This window comes from Lactuca virosa, chromosome 3, assembly GCF_052849685.1.
Source record: "Lactuca virosa cultivar CGN04683 chromosome 3, Lactuca_virosa_CGN04683_v6, whole genome shotgun sequence".
Lineage (NCBI taxonomy): Eukaryota > Viridiplantae > Streptophyta > Magnoliopsida > Asterales > Asteraceae > Lactuca > Lactuca virosa.
This window is the reverse complement of record NC_136428.1, coordinates 134876212-134889084: the sequence shown is the minus strand read 5'-3', so window position 1 is coordinate 134889084 and position 12873 is coordinate 134876212.

Below are 12873 nucleotides of genomic sequence, written 5' to 3'. Positions count from 1 at the left end.
AACAAATAAAAGGAAGGATTACTACCTTTTATGAAGATCAAGATGAAGATTTGGATTATACTTGAGAGGATTTCGAGTTCTAGCTTTGAAGAAGTGGAAAAGTGTTCAAAAATGACAAGTGTAGTATATATATGGGAGAGTGTGCGGTTGGGATGGGTGTGTGGCCGCACACTCTTGTGTGGGGCCGTACACACAAGTGTGTGGCCTCACACTCCATATGTTGAAGTGTTTGGCTCATTTTCAAGTTGTTACACTCTCAAAACTCATCCCATGACTCTTACCTTGATTATACTAGGTTTTAAACACTCTAATTGACTCTAAAAAGTGCTAGAAAACAGCAAAAACAAGTCTAACCTTCATTGATTTGAATAAGTGTATAAGATAAAAATTTCGGATTGTCACATCATCCCCCCCGTTAGAGAGAATTTCGTCCCGAAATTAGAGTTTAAGCAAATAAGTAGTTACAAATAACTTAAATAAAAAGACGAGGGTATTTCAGTTTCATCTGATCTTCTCGCTCCCAAGTGAATTCAGGTCCTCGCTTGGCGTTCCAGCGAACCTTCACTATCGGGATACGGCTTTGTTTCGTTTGCTTGACCTCTCGGTCCATGATCTCTACCGGTTCTTCCACGAAGTTGAGGCTCTCGTTGATCTCGATCTCGTCGAGTGGGATTACAAGAGTCTCGTCGGACAGACACTTTTTCAAGTTCGAGACGTGGAAAGTAGAATGTACGTTACTGAGTTCGCTCGGTAAGTTAAGTTTGTAAGCTACAGGGCCGATTCTGGCAAGAATCTCGAAAGGCCGTATGTACCTTGGATTTAGCTTTCCACGCTTTCCGAAGCGTATCAAGCCCTTCCAGGGTGAGACTTTCAATAGAACACGGTCGCCCACCTGGAATTCCAACGGTTTCCTTCGTTTATCAGCGTAGCTTTTCTGTCGGTCTCTAGAGGCTTTCAATCGTTCACGAATTTGAACGATCTTCTCTGTCGTTTCCCGAATGATCTCCGGACCTGTGAGAGTGCTTTCAGGAACTCGTCCTTTACCTAACTGGGTATCACCCACCTCAGCCCAGCACAGAGGGGATCTGCACTTGCGGCCATAGAGGGCCTCGAATGGAGCAGCCTTTGTGCTTGTTGATAACTGTTGTTGTAGGAAAATTCGACAAGGGGTAAATGAGTATCCCATTCTTTCCCAAGGTCGATCACACAGGCTCGCAGCATATCTTCCAAGGTTTGGATAGTCCTCTCACTCTGTCCGTCTGACTGCGGATGGTAGGCTGTACTTATGTCCAGCCTAGTTCCTAGGGAACTTTGTAACGACTTCCAGAACCTCGAAGTGAATCTACTATCTCTGTCCGAGATAATGGATATCGGAACACCATGCAGTCGTACTATCTTCCTAATGTAAGTTCTTGTAAGCTTCTCCATATTGCCTGTCTCTTTGATAGGCAGGAAGTGTGCAGACTTGGTCAATCTGTCGACGATGACCCATATGGTATCAAGTCCACCTGTTGTCTTGGGCAACTTGGTTATGAAATCCATAGTGATCCGCTTCCACTTCCATTCCGGTATCTCTGGATGTTGTAGTAGACCGGAGGGTTTCTGGTATTCGACCTTGACCTTGGCGCAAGCAAGGCATTTACTTACGAAGGTAGCAATCTTTGCTTTCATGTTAGGCCACCAGTATAGCTTTTTAAGATCCAGATACATCTTATCTGAACCTGGGTGGACGGAATAACGACTGTTGTGCGCCTCGTTCATGACCAAGTCTCTGAAACCACCAAGTTTTGGGGTCCAGATCCGGTCCATGAGATAATAAGCTCCGCCACCTTTAACCTCCAACTTCTTATCCATTCCTCTCAGGGATTCACCTGCCACATTTTTAAGTTTCAAAGCGTCGAGCTGAGCCTCCTTAATTTGTGTGGACAGGTGTGAATGGATAGTCATAGTCAATGATTTGACTTTACGACCAAAATATTATTTCCGACTTAGGGCGTCAGCTACTACGTTGGCTTTACCCGGATGATAACGAATTTCACATTCGTCGTCACTGAGTAGCTCGACCCACCGTCGTTGTCTCATGTTGAGCTCCTTCTGGTCGAATATATGTTGTAGGCTTTTGTCATCTGTAAAGATTGTGCTTTTTGTTCCGTACAGGTAGTGTCTCCAGATCTTCAGAGCAAACACAACTGCTCCTAGTTCCAGATCGTGGGTAGTGTAGTTGACCTCGTGTGTCTTCAGCTGTTTCGAGGCATAGGCAATGACCTTACCTCGCTGCATCAGAACACAACCGAGTCCTTGATTGGACGCATCGCAATAGACAACAAAGTCTTCTATTCCTTCGGGGAGGGATAGTATTGGTGCGGTGCACAAGGCTCGCTTGAGTATTTGGAACGCTCTCTCCTGCTTCTCTTCCCAGTCAAAGGCCAAGCCGTTTTGGGTCAGTGTTGTCAGAGGGTTCGCAATGCGGGAGAAGTTCTGAATGAACCTGCGATAGTAGCCAGCGAGGCCCAGAAATTGACAAATTTCTATAGGCGTCTTCGGTGCTGACCAGCTCTCAATGGATTTAATTTTGGAAGGGTCCACGTGTATTCCCTCCTCGCTAACCACGTGCCCTAAGAATTCGACTCGTCGGATCCAAAATTCGCATTTCGAGAACTTCACATAAAGCTTCTCCGCGTCCAGGGTTTCTAAGACTTGTCGCAGATGCTGACTATGCTCCTCCTTACTACGAGAGTAGATTAGTATGGCATCGATGAAGACGATGACGAACTGATCCAAGTAAGGACGACACACCCTATTCATTAAGTCCATGAATACAGCGGGTGCGTTTGTTAATCCGAACGGCATCACCACGAATTCGTAGTGCCCATAACGAGTTCGGAAGGCTGTCTTCAGAACATCCTCCCCTAACACTCGTAGTTGGTGATATCCGGATCTTAAGTCGATTTTTGAAAAGAAAATTGCCCCTTGAAGTTGATCGAATAAGTCTTCTATACGAGGCAAAGGATAACGATTTTTGACGGTCAATTTGTTGAGCTCCCTGTAGTCGATGCACATACCAAACGATCCGTCTTTCTTCTTGAGGAACAAGACTGGAGCTCCCCAGGGTGAGAAGCTTGGTCTTATAAAGTAATTGCTGAGCAGTTCGTTAAGTTGACAGGATAGTTCTTGCATCTCTGCAGGTGCTAGACGGTAAGGCGATTTGGCTACGGGAGTAGCCCCTGGAACTAAGTCGATTATGAACTCGACTTGTCGTTGCGGAGGTAATCCGGGTAGTTCTTCTGGAAAGATGTCAGGAAAGTCGCGTACTACTTGGATGTTTTGAATGTCTTTCGTTTCTTGGCTCACATCGACCACATGAGCAAGGAATGCGCGACATTCCTTTCGCAAGAATTTCTGAGCCTGAATGCTCGAGATGATACGAAGGTTCGTGCCGGGTTTGTCGCCATAAACTACTAGAGTTTCGCCAGACGGCAGATTAAGGCGAACAGCCTTTTCGAAACACATGATGTCGGCACGATGAAGACTCAACCAATCCATGCCGATAATGACGTCGAAACTTTTAATGGAGACCGGCATGAGATCGATCGAAAATGAATGGCTATCTAAAGTTAGGGTACACCCTATGAATATACTGCTAGTGCTCTCCGTCTTTCCATTAGCCATTTCTACAGTGAACGATGCTTTAAGTGCTTGTGATTTTTGCTTAAGTAAATGAGCAAATTTTTGATTCACGAAGCTCCTCTCCGCTCCACTATCAAATAGTATACATGCATATGAGTTATCGAGGAGGAACGTACTAGTGACCACTGTGGGGTCGGCAACCGCTTCCTCGTGGCCTATGGCCAGAACTCTTCCCACTCTACCGGCATTCCCTGCCTTTGGGCAGTCCCTCTTGTAGTGGCCCACCTCGCCATAATTGTAGCAAGCCTGGCCCACACCAGCGTCGGGGACTTGGTTGAGTGGTCTTGCCGGAGCTTTACAGAAACGGGCGGTGTGCCCCTTCCTGTTGCAGTTTGAACACTGCATTTCCCGGCAGGCTCCGGTGTGGTCGAAGTTGCATTTGTTGCACTTAGGCAAACTTCCAGAATACTGCTTGACCGGAGCAGCAGCGGCAGGTGCTATCGCAGCATGAACTGTCACGACATGCTACTTTTTGGCAGCCTTCTTCTTCTTCTTGTCATCCCAGAATTTCCGCTTGGAATCAGCAGTTCTGGCGGGTTCTGAGATGGCCAGGGTTGTTGTTGCGACCGGGGTACGAACCCCGTGGTCTATGAGCCGCTGTGCCAATCGCTTGGAACTATCAAATGTAGTGGGGTGCGAAGCCAAAACATTTCCCTGGTATGGTGGCATCAGCCCCCATATGTATCTCTCGATCTTCTTTCCCTCCGTATGAACCATGTTGGGACATAGGGCCACCAGCTCACAGAACCTGGCGGTATACGAGACTACGTCGGAGCCCTTCATGGTTAGGCTCCACAGTTCCTCCTCTAGCTTTTGGATCTCTCCCCTCGGGCAGTACTCCTCAATCATGAGGTATTTCATAGTATCCCAGCCCATAGCATTGGCCACCACAAGGGATAGTGACTTGACATGGCTATTCCACCATGTTAGGGCTTTTGATTCGAAGGTACAAGCGGCAAACTTGACCTTGCTTCCCTCCGGGCATGAGCAGATCCTAAAGACCGACTCTGTCTTCTCGAACCATTACGAGAGGACAATGACTCCGCCAGTTCCCTTAAAGGACGATGGCTTGCAGTTTGTGAAGTCCTTGTAGGAGCACTCTTTCAAGCGCACAGGGATTTCACCATGAGTAGATAGGAAATGAGTTCCTTCCCCAGTGGAACCCGAAGAATGATATTGGGCCATGGCTGTAGCCACAGCCGTCGCTACAGCAGCATTTAGTGTTGCCGTATCGATTTGAGGAGTAGGTGGTGTTGGTGCTGGAGGATTGCGTCTTGTTGATTTACGTGGAGGCATCTTTTAACTATAAGTTTAAAAAGATGAAGATATTGATAAGAATTCAATAGGAAGTAGATAAGAATGACTCATGGACTAACTCTCCATAGTCCAACAGCACAAATGAATAACACGATCGATTGTAAACTAAAGCATTTGGATATAATTTCCATGAGATTAGATATCTGTCAAAATACTGGGATTACAGATGTAATGAGTTCGGGAAAAATGACCTAGAAGTAGGTCTTACATCAACCAAGCTGGAAAATTTTGACAGACTATTACCAAATCAAGACCTAACGGATCTAAGATTTACAAAGATAGGAAATTAGACTAGAGTTTTTACACTAACTACGTTACATCCAAAAGAGAAGTCGATGAGACTCTAACGGCGACGAGAACTACTAGAGTGAGTTCTTGAATCCAACAGTAGACGTTCTATGTCTCTCACGTGCCTATCAGATCTTGCTTGTTGAGCTTGAAGTTCCCTGACTTCAGCTTGGGTTTCAGCAAGTTCCCTCTATAGAACTGCATTGCGGACCTGAGTCCTTTCATGAGCAGACTCTAGTTGGCGAATGCGGACAGTGTTAACGCCAGAGTTGGCGTCAATCTCCACTACTCGGTCGATAGCTGCTCGACCTTGCTCGATGTTCCGAGCAATCCTACAGACCATTATGGGTAGGACCCTGTCAGCTGAACCTCCCTCAGTGAGGTTGTAAAAGCTTCGGTCTCCATTGTAGGGAATGGGTTGACCCTGTTCCTGACTCCATCTATCCAAGTTTGTGGCCCACAGAGGTGTGGGTCCTTGAAATGCTGGAGGAGGGTTTGGGTTTTGAACAGCTGGGGGTTGGTTGTTGACTTCTGGCTCCGAGTCAGAACCATCAGAAAAGCCTTCAGCTTCATGATCATCCAAAGGGATTGGGTGATCATCTTCTGGTTCTTCTTCCAGCCATCCTGCATTGCCGTTGTTGGGATAGTACGGGTCTCCGGGAAGATGGAATCCAGCCATTATATCTACGCGAGAAAAGGGATAAGGAATAATTAATAGACGAACTAACTAGATAATTATAAGATGATCTTTATCAGTTACTCCAACATTTACGTAGTGCATACCAGTCATAGGTAACCTAGACAGGATAGACATTCGAATAAGTGACCCTAACTCTAAGCCCACAACCAAACAAGGAACAGGAAGTAGAGCAAATATCACAAATTCTAAGTCTATGCCATCCTAGTTACCTATAACCTTAATGTATCCATCCCGCAACTATTGACATACCAATAAAGACCTTTTTAGTTCTCAGATAAGTAATTAATAGTCACACAAAATACTCCTATAGTATTTTAAGTTTATGTTTTGTTCTACTGTTCTTGTTGTAGTAGTGTTGGTAAGTTTTTAGACTTGTTGCAACCTCACAACCATACTTAGGCACATGCTAATCACTCCTCGGATAATGTAGTTGATCAGGCTACATCTTCCCAGGGTTGACCATATGTCTCTAAGTCTACTTGTGCTGTCCAACAATGGTAATACTTTTGTTCTGTCCTAGTGACACCGATTTTAGTATGAATGCAGGTATGTATACTTAGTTAAATATTTTATTATTTAAAAGTATAAACTCTTTATCAGAGTATTTTAATCTCGTTGTGTTTATAGTTCGTATATCTTTTATGGGTTGATACACTCGATTCGCTATAAACAATGCTCTGATACCAATCTGTCACACCCCAAAACCGGAACGGCGGAATCGTTCGGGGGTGGAGCACATCATGTATAGTATCACAACAATGCAAAGTAGTAAACAAGCAACAACATCATCCATTGCATTAATAATATAATTTCATACAAGTGTGTTCTGTCAAGTTATATAGACACCAAAAATAATATACATCAAAATAAAGATGGGTCTTGAACGAGCTCCATCTTCTCAAAAACCTGGCTCCGGTACCTGTCTACTGGCGACCTGAGAATACAAGTTATTTTGAAAGAGTTTATCAGCTTTAAAGCTGGTGAGATCATAAGTATATTAGTGTATGTACTTGTATGAAAGCATTTGTAAGATGTTTGTAATGTATAAGTTTTGTAAAAGTTTGTATTTGTTTGAACTCTCCTAGAAAACCCTATGTTTTCTACTAAAAGTAGCCTTCTACCAAGGCATCTAGTATATGTGTGTCTGTCTCTTGTAAGCGTGTGTATTTTCCCAAATCTGACTATTATTAACCAAAAATATAGTTCTTACATTATTGTTTATTGTGTGAATATCACAAAGTAAATGTAAAGGGAAAATAAAATAGTACTGTAGTGTTGTATTAAGTAACTACTGTTGTACTAACTACTTTAAACCAATTGTTATTTAAAGTACCATGTGATCGGCCCGTATCCTGCTACCGACTCAATAGAAAAACGACGATGTAAGACGTCGTAAGAAATGACGTTTGGCACCTGTAGACTTGTAAGTCCCACTGTAGCGAGCAGCAAGGTGTAGGATAGTCAATCCAGTATACATCTATACACAAACTCATACGCTCCCCATTTAAGGAGATTCTGGATACAAAAACGGACATGGCAGGTAGTGCCATGCCCCGTTAGGTCGCTCAAATAACTATAATAATGTATATGTAATGAATGTGCTAGCTGTATTGTATGTTCTATCTCTGTCTAGCCTGTATGTTCTCTCTGTATGGTATTGTTTGTTATCTCTTTCTCTGTATGGTATTATTTGTTATCTCTTTCCCTCTATGTTATTGTTTGTTATCTACTCTGTATGGTATTGTTTGTTATCTAATTTGTATGGTATTGACTCATGTATGAACTGACTCTTTCTATGTTTCATTGTTCTAGAAATAGATTTAGTATCTTCCTAAACTACTCCTATAGTAGCTTACTAGTAAAGAATGAACATGTTTGTATACCTTTGCTACCTAAAGGTATGGAGCTCAATGAAAGAAGGAACCTTTGTATCTATATACATATACATAATATATAACTACGATTCAAACGACCTTCGGACAGATAACCCTAATACCCTAAGTCCACACCTAAACAAGGAACAGGAAGTAAGGTGAGCTATCAGTCCTAAGTCCTTTCAATCCTACTTATATAACTATATCTATATAGATACACATTTAACAAAATATAAGTTTAAAAGAGTTTAAGTAAAAGTATTTGACATGAAAAGGAGTTTGTAAAACAGTTTGAAGTAAAACAGTTTGATAACACAGTTTGAAAGGTAAGAAATCCACTTGTTTGGTAGTTATTAATCACATGTGATTGATATAATAACTATAATAATTCAACTTGTATCCCCCCATAAAAGCATTTAAAAACATTTAAAAGGTTAATTAAGGGGTATGAACTCACCTATAGTGAGTGGTTTGGATGAACGGAAAGTATAGGATGCTAGGTGGCAAGTGAAGACTTGAGCACACACGCGGATCCTATTTAACATATAATGATACATATATTAATATAATTAGTGCTTATAACAACTAATTTGTGACTTTTAACCACCTTAGGGACTATTAAACACTTATTTTGAAGTGTTACAACCATATATGATTGTATATAAGGGGTATATGGCTATACAAGGGAGTGTATGGTCAAAATTGTTGGAGATAGTGTCTAAGTCCATAACTATATTTGGTATGTACTTGACCCGACCCGGCATGGTCCATTTGGGTTGCACTTCACCCGAACAATTTACGGATAATCTTTTGAGAATAGTATAAGTTATGATTTATTAATATATTATAAGTTCTAATATATTAATATAAAATCATATTATTTAATTAGTGTTGATCTATAATTAATTTAGAATTAATTTAGAGATCAAAAGTATGACTAATTAAATATGGGCTCTTGTATTTATATAGTGTGGGCTAATGCTTATTTGGAATGGGCTAGGCTTGCATGGAAAGTCCATGGATACTCCATGGAGCTTTAACCCATGGATCTCATGAAAATGAAAAGACATGGGTATTAGGGTTTACATGGATGTAACCCTAATCCACCACACTATATAAAGGAGGCTTTGGTTCTTGAAATTACAGTAGTTGATGTGTGTAAACTAAGAGGGCCGATTTGAAGAAGTTTGTGACTATTCTCTCAAGTTTCCAAGTTTGTGGTGATTTGTGACTTCCATTTGAGGCATCCACATTATTGGTGCTAGGCTCTCAAACTCCAAGCAATCAACTACTACAAGGTAAGTAATTCTACTAGTTTTATTTGATTCAAGTACCCCATGCTATGCTAGTTAGGATAAGAACCTTGGAAAAATAATTATTTGCATGTATCTTAGTCAAACATAGATCCAAGGTTTCTAGGGTTGCATGTACACCATAGGAGTGTTAGAATGCTCAAAACCCATCAGTGGTATCAGAGCCTGGTTTGTTTATTTGATACTTGATGCAAAAAAAAAAAAAAAAAAAAAAAAAAAAAAAAAAAAAACTTGAAAATCGAAGTTTTGTTCAAAAGCTCGTATCAAAATTTCAAGTTTTGTATATGTACTTACGATTCTTGAAATTTTTGATATGAACATTCATAAACATATGAGTTTAGAAGATCATAGAAATTATGTGCTAATAATTGATTAGATTAATTCTTGATCTTTATGTGTTTTAATGGAGTCCATAACTAGTTCTTAAGTTATGGATATCCAAAAGTCACATTTATAAATAACCATTAAAAGAACACATAGGTTACAAAAAAATGAAGAGTCTTCATTTTAATAACCATTAACTCATAAGTTATGAGAAATGAAAAGTTTTGAAAGTTTACAAAACTTGCCCTCAAGTTTTGGAACATGTAAAGTCATATTAAAAACTTTAGTTCCAACCCCTAGAATTTTAAAAGTTAAAATTCAACCCTTATACTTTATAATATTATAAGTTTAATAATATTTATATATGTATAAGATCAAGTCGTCTTACCGCTAGTACGCCTCATTCACGAAGCCAGTCTATAAGGGGGGTATAAGGTTGTTGCCTATAAAATGGCAACTTAATGGGTGTCCACACTCACCCACCGCTTCCTTGGTCGGTGGAGGGTCGTTAGCCGAACGGGTAGGACAAGGACTTATAAATTCTCATTAAAAGTATAATGATAATACTAAAGTAACTAAACTTTATTGAATTCCCAATCTTAGTTATTTTAGGAAAATGTGAATAAGGTGCTAATCCATGAAATTACACTTTACACTTTATTTAAGTCGTTAGTGGAGCGTGTGTGGTTAACCGGCACACTAACTTGAACTTAACAAGGTAGGTAAAGGGTGACTTAATGTTTATCATAGTATCGATGGAGCGTGTGTGGTTAACGGGCACATCGATTGAGAGGTAATACATTAAGGGTACCAAGTAATTTGCATGGTTACTTCACACCTTATTTTGTGATCCTCGGCATCCCAGTCACAAAACTTGAAGGGCACACTCGAGATTGAAACATGCCATTGAAGAAAGTTCAATGAATCTCAAAGAATCTAGGAGTTTCTAAACCAATTAAACCTAATTAAATATTTTGTTTTTCATGGTGGAAATTGGTGAATCGTCATTCACTTACCTTCAAATATCTTATAGCTTAGATTACGGCATCCCTCTTCTAAGTTATAAAATATTGTGTTGGGTCCTAGCCTTAATATTACATTTGGGTGTTTTGTTAAGGACTATCTCTATATCTAATCTAATCTATTCCCTCTTCTTTTCAGATGTCTTCCAATAACAATGCTTCTGGCTCAAACCCTACTAGCTCCTTCTCTCTCATGAATTTTTGTGGGAGAGTCATCTTTGATGGGTCAAACTTTACAGATTGGATCAGAAACATCAGGATGGTCACTCGGTATGAGAACATAGAATATGTTCTCGACAAGGAGATGAAGGTACCCGAGCCAACTGCTACTCCTGAAGAACTTGCTGAATATGAGGTACATGAAAGAGATGCTACAAAAGTGGCATGCATCATGATGGCCACCATGACAGCCGAGCTCCAAAAGTCCTATGAGGACTATTATCCTTTTGAGATGCACCAGGACTTGATGGATCGCTACCATCAAAGTGCTCGTCAAGAGCGATATGAAATAATCTCCTCCATGATAACAACCCGAATGAAGGATGGTGAACCCATCACGGGCCACATGCAGAAAATGCAAAGGTATGTGGACCGTTTACTGAAGCTGAATGTGAACTTCCCTGAGGAGTTAGCAATAGACATCATTTTGCACTCCTTGCCATCGTGTTATGATCAATTCCGCATGACATATTACATGAACAAGGAAGAAGTCACCCTCAGCAAACTTCAAGGACTCTTGAAGACCGCCGGAAGTGGTCTAAAGGGTAAGTCGGTTGTTACTACTCCTATTCCTACTCCAACTGTGGCCAATGTCTTGGCAATCGAGCATGGCAAAGGGAAGAAGAGAAAGAACCCTTCTAAGGGTACCAAGGGTAAGACCCTTGAAGGCTCCTCTTCAAGCAAAACCAAGAAAGGTTTTGTCACTCCTTCTGCTAAACCTAATAAGGCTGAATGCTTCTATTGCCATGAAAAGTCGCACTGGAAGCGAAACTGCCCAAAGTACCAGCAAGATTTGAAGGATGGGAAAGTAAAACCCAACCATGCAGGTATATACACTATATTGTCTAATAACTCACCTCATTCTAAGTCTTGGGTCCTTGATACAGGTTGTGGTATTCACATATGTTGTGATTTGCAGGGAATAAAAAGAAGTGAGAATGTGGAGCAGGGAAAGATAAACTTGATCATGGGAAACAGGAAAGCTTCACCTGTCACCAAGATAGGAGTTTATTCCTTAGTGCTAAATAGTGGGTTTACATTAGATTTGAATAAATGTTATTATTCGCCAGAAATGGCAAGAAATGTTATTTCCTTTCATGCATTGTATAAACAAGGTTTTCCCTTTTATTTTGATAATAATAAAGGTAGTATTGATGCTTTCTTTAATAATGTTCTTTATTTTAAAGCATTATCTTGTGATGGCGTGTATGAAACTGTATCTGTTGTAGATAATCTAGGAAATAATGCATTGTGTATTAACTCTTCCACTAGCTTAGATAAAGCATCCTTATGGCATTGTCGTCTTGGACATGTAAGCAAGAAACGTATAGGCCAACTACAAAAGGATGGAGTCTTGGAGTCATTTGACCTAAAGTCAGATGATAGTTGTGAATCTTGTTTGCTTGGTAAAATGACAAAGTCACCTTTTACTGGCACTTGTGCTAGGGGTGAAGGTTTGTTGGACCTCATACACACGGATGTGTGTGGACCCTTCAGAACCGCCACAAGAGATGCTAATCGGTTCTATGTGACTTTTACTGATGATTTTAGTAGATATGGATATGTCTACCTAATCAAGCATAAGTCAGAAACCTTTGAGAAATTCAAAGAGTTTAAGCAAGAAGTGGAGAATCAGTTGGGCAAGAACATTAAGATGCTTCGATCCGATCGTGGTGGTGAGTATCATAGTACTGAGTTCCTTGACTATCTTCAGGAATATGGGATTGTCTCACAATTGACACCTCCTAGGACACCACAGTTGAATGGTGTAGCTGAGAGGCACAATCGGACCATGTTGGACATGGTTCGTTCCATGATGAGTCGAGCTTCGCTACCAATCTCATTTTGGGGGTATGCCTTAGAGACTTCCGCCCATATCCTTAATCTAGTCCCTACAAAGAAGGTTGCCAAAACACCTCACGAGGTGTGGACTGGAAAAGTTCCCAATCTAGACCACATAAAGATTTGGGGTTGCGAGGCTTTCGTGAGACGCGAGACTCACAATAAGCTCGAACCCCGAAGCGAAAGGTGTATTTTCATCGGCTACCCACATAAATCCTTTGGTTACATCTTCTACAGACCCAATGATAATGTGGTCTTTGTAGCAAGAAGAGGATTCTTTCGAGAGA